Source organism: Humulus lupulus, chromosome 2 (genome assembly GCF_963169125.1).
Source record: "Humulus lupulus chromosome 2, drHumLupu1.1, whole genome shotgun sequence".
NCBI classification, from domain to species: Eukaryota; Viridiplantae; Streptophyta; class Magnoliopsida; order Rosales; family Cannabaceae; genus Humulus; species Humulus lupulus.
The window spans coordinates 272,310,817-272,316,173 of NC_084794.1; positions in this window are offsets into that span (position 1 = coordinate 272,310,817).

Consider the following 5,357-nt stretch of genomic DNA (forward strand, 5'->3'; position numbering starts at 1 on the left):
CGTGACCACGACGATCACACGAGAGAATCAGTACTTTTCCTATTGAGTTTTGGTACGTTTTGTATTAATATGGCTGGATTATGTTAATGATATTCTGAAATTTAAATTAATGTACAGATCAAGCTGACCAAGACTCATGTCCTCCTGCCAAGTGCTTCATCAGATACCTATGGAAAAGCGACAAATGAGGATGTGATGCAAGCCATTGCTGAGGTGAGGGACGAGGTCGGTCGTGTGGACATAAAGGTCATGCAAGCTCAAAAGCTTTTTATGAAGGAGATGAGTTTTTTTTTTTAGGAAGTGTGTTTCAAGGTACTTTGGGAGAGACGTTGTGGAGGAAGGAGTTGGAGAGAAAAAAGCTACAAATGAGAAGAAGGAAGGTGATAAAATGCCCAATGTTCATCAGACTTTATCTTTTAAAGGAGAGTCATCAAAACCAGTTGAGTTGGAGAGTGAAAAATATGAGTTGTTTGGAGTGAAGAGGGTATCGGAAATTGTTAGGGGTGTTTTGGATGAGGTTGGTAGAGAGGTATCTGATAATGTACCCTCTTTGAATGAATGTGACGACATAATGGAGGAGGAAAATGTTGATGAGGGGAAAGTGGATAAGGAAATAGTGGCAGAGGATGATTTGTTTGAGGTTGTGAGCTTTTGGGAAAAAGAGAAACAACCCATAATTATTAAGGAGGAAATAGTTTAAGATGTGGTGGAGGATCCGAAAGATGATTTTGACTTGGATTCATTTGAGACATTTAAGGAGTCAGGTGAAACTGTGGTTGGCCCATTCACTTTGAAGAAAAGGATGATCGATCATATGTTCAGGTTTTTTTGCTTTATCTTTTCAAGAATCCTGGACCAGAGGTAGTACGTTATGCTTTAATTTTTATAACTTTCTGATATGAGTGTTGTTGACCGCGTTTTTGGCCAACGACATGAGAACTTCAAAAACGATAAAACCTTCAAGAGAAATTAAATGACGCAGACGGTTTTATAAAGAAAGTAAATAACACACGCAATTTTTATAGTGGTTCAGCCCCAATATGTTGGTAATAGCCTAATCCACTTAGAGTTGTGATTATAGATCTGTACCCAAGATCAGATGAACTGAGCCAACTGAGTTTCTTCAGTACAGATTACAAGAATACAAGAATTCTTTCGGATATAAGCACTTTCTCTCTCTAGAAAATTCAGACCCAAAATTTCCCCCAAAAAACCCTTTCTGATCCCATAAGCCATATATTTATAGGCTTAGGATCATACATCTGATATCCCTTGAATCGGGATATTTTATTATTCTTATTATATTTAAATTACAAAAATATTCAAAATGTAACAGAACACCAAATTTGTGGAAGAATGAGAGATTCCCGCGTGTGCCAAGACCGATTCTTGTTGAAGCTGTTTCTGGGAATCTTGACGTAGTCATGCTCTATCTAGTTGATCCACATCACCTTCATTCTGGTCGAACATACCTTCACTGGGCAGATTGCCTGTGTTGAAGTGCACGCCAGTATACCTTATGTGCACGCCAGTATACTCTATGACTGGGCAGTCATGCACTTAGCTGGTAGGGCATGCACTTGGCTGGTAGGACATCCACTTGGCTGGTAGGACATGCACTTAGCTGGTCGAACATGTGCATGACCGATCGACCAAGTTCATTCCTGGGCAGCAAGGTCATGACTGGGCAGCAAGGTCATTCCTGGGTAGACAAGTCACTCCTAGGCAAACAAGTCATTACTGGGCAGACAAGTCACTCCTGGGAAGACAAGTCATTCCTGGTTGGTCATGACACTTCTCAAGCCAGTCAAAATTCTTCATCAGTCTACTGGGTAACTTTATCACAACTCTAAGGAGTCAATGTATTTATTGACTATTTAATGTGTCTTTTACGGACCATGTACTGCCACTTGTCACCTCTATTGCCACGTCATTTATCTCCAATTTTTTGGGATAACATTTGCCCCCCAAGTTTATTATACAATTTTCTCCGTATGATAAACTTTTCTTCTAACCATATGTTCTTGAGGTCATCCAAAAGCTCATATCCGGTTGATAACTTTCACGTAAATCTCCACGACTGAACTTGTCTTGTGATTTCCTCAAACTCTATTTTCTTGATATAATGAAAACCTAGCCTCCCTTTTGATTCTCTCTCAATTCTCCTTTTGTCTATTTTGCAAAAATTATCATAGTATCAGAGACAGTTTGTTGAGTCCCAAGGGCATCCGATCGGATGCTAGTTACACTCGGGCTAGGGCCCTCGGCTTCTCGGACAGCACCCTCGAATGCATGGTTCCTCGGATGGTGGCAGCCGCTCGGATGCATCTCCTCCAGCTGGTCGGACAGCCCACACACCACTCGGACGCAGCCCTCGGACGCGCGCAGCTGCTCGGACACTTGCAGCCTCACCGCTCGGATGCAGCCTTCTCCTCCTCGGATGTAGCACCTTAGGCACCAAATTTCTGGGCCTAGATCCTTGGACATAGGCGAGATGCTCCTCGGACCAACATGCACCTGATCGGCCATCTCAAGGTGTCCGCTCGGACACCACATGAGCCACTTGGACACCAAATTTGTTAACCACTTTAAGCACCTTTAGGCACTCTTAGGCATTTGCTTAGGCACGTGGCATAGCCATTTAAGCCTATGCCTAAAACTCTCCCTACCAAAAACCACCAAAGCACCTCGTTCGAACCTTCCATAATTATTTTGAGAGATTGATTTCTCTCAATCAATCTTGGTGAAAAATTGACTTCTCCTCTCAAAGACAATTTTTCACTATGTAGTATTTACTTTGCATGCATTTGTTTGATTCACTCCAGGGAAGTTGATCGGTGATACATGCTTAGCCGACCAGGGAAGTTGTATCTGCTCTCCTGAGCAGGAAAACTTTGCACCTGGTCAGCTAAACTTGTACCTGGCTAGTAGTTTACTCTTTATTTTTGTATAGCTGAGCTATTGGCATTTATACTTTACTTTTCTTTGTTAACTTAAAACATTCTAAGTCTCCTCTAGACTTAAAAAGTTATAAGTTTTTTTGTGAACAGTAAAGTCACTCTGGTGTATGCCTTATATTTTCGCATGAGTACTTAGTTTTCTAACTTAGAAATTCTAGACATTTCATAAGCCCATACTAAGTATACTTTCTCACACTCTTATTACTCTAACATTTTATGAGCATAATGTTTATTATCGCACGAATATCTGCTTCTAACTTAAAATTTTAAGAATTCCAAGTTGCTTAAGCTTTTTCAAACAAGTTAGCTTAATGGCCTTTTTAGACTTCCAAACTTAAAAGTCAGCCTAAAAACAGATATCTCTGCTCGTGCTCTTATTGCATGCGTTGAAGTGCACGCGCAGTATGCCTTATGTGCACGCCAGTATACTCTATGTGCCCCCCAAGTGATTGAGGGTTGAAAAATCCTTGATCACTTGCTACTTGACCGAATTTGTCCGAGCAGTTACTACTCGTGAAACACATAGAATATACAAACATATTTCAGCAGTTAACCACTACCAAGACATGCAACTATTTAAACGTTGGTCATTCATCTCATGATACCGACCAGTTGAACACTGTCCGGTATATATGTATATTTATTTTGAGAAGACCTGTTTTGTTTAAATCGTAATGACAGTTGAACACTGCCAAGCAAGAATAATCAACACATATGCAAAATTTGTAGCAAGATTCGACCACGCTGCGTGTGATCTCTTTTATTACTCGTAATAATAAATGACAAAACGTGTCTAACAACGAGTTTCAAACAAAATAACATTGTTCAAAATAACATAACTGGTTAGCAAATAGCCAGTTCACAAACAAAAAAACTTAAATAACAAGTTAAGCACTTGATACAAAGCTACTACTCTATAAGCAGTATTCATTGATAATATTTCCTCAAGTGCTCGCCATTCCAGTAATTCCTTATCAGCTCTCCATTCAACCGAGCAAGCTTGTAGGTGCCGGGTGGCAAGACTTGCTCAATTTGATATGGTCCTTCCTAGTATGGTCCTAGCACGCCAGCTGCTGGATCTCTGACAAATGCCTTTCTGAGGACCAAATCTCCGACCTGGAACTTTCGATCTCGGACTTTGGAATTGAAGTAGTGCGCCACTTTTTGCTTGTGAGCAGCAACTCTCAGGTTTGCCTCCTCTCTTCTCTCCTCGAGGAAGTCCAAAGATTCTGCTAGCAATTGATGATTCTCCTCCTGGTTGTGCATGGTCCTTCTATGAGACGGTGGGTCTATCTCCACGGGTAACCTGGCTTCATACCCATATGCCAAGGAAAATGGGGTATGTCCAGTTGCTGTCCGGGCAGTAGTCCTATATGACCAAAGGACTTCTGGCAATTCTTCCGCCCAAGCACCCTTAGCTTGCTCTAGGCGCTTTTTCAGAGTGTCCTTCAGTGTTTTGTTTATGGCTTCAACCTGCCCATTGGCTTGTGGATGGGCTACCAAGGAGAAACTTTTTGTGATGCCATGCCGAGTGCAAAAATCAATAAATATGTCGCTGTCAAATTGGGTACCGTTGTCAGACACTATCTTTTTAGGCAGACCATAGCGTCATATTACGTTCTTAACCACAAAGTCCAACACTTTCTTTGATGTGATCGTGGCTAGTGGTTTAGCCTCAGTCCACTTAGTAAAATAATTTACTGCAACCACTACAAACTGCACTCCTCCTTTCCCTTTGGGCAATTTCCCGATCAGATCAATGCCCCACACTGCAAAAGTCCATGGACTCTGCATTTGCTTCAAGACATTCGGAGGCGCCCTGGGCACTTTAGAAAATCTTTGGCACTTATCACACTTCTTCACATACTCCATAGAATCCTCATTCATCGTAGGCTAGAAAAATCCTTGCCGCAAGATCTTTTTAGATAGACTCTGCCCCCCAGCATGATCTCCACAGAACCCTTTGTGCACTTCAGCCAGTAAATTTTTTGACTGGTCGGGTGTTATACACCTGAGTAAAGGTAGGGAGTACCCTCTTCTATATAACACTCCATCCATCATAATGTATCTAGCAGCTTGCCTCATAATCTTCCTTGCTTCGTTACGATCATCTGGGAGGGTTCCTTACTCAAGGTAAGCGATGATGGGACTCATCCAAGTGTTAGCTATTGTGATAGGCAAGGCTTCTTGTTCATCAATGCTCGGCTCTGCCAAGTATTCCACCGGTACTATATTTAGAGTTTCAACATCTTTTGAACTAGCTAGCTTTGCTAGAGCATCCGCATTAGAGTTCTGCTCTCGTGGTACTAACTTGATGGTGTACTCCTCGAACTGTTCTAGCAGATCTTTGGTCTTATTTAAGTATGCCCCCATGCGTAGGCCCCTTGCTTGATATTC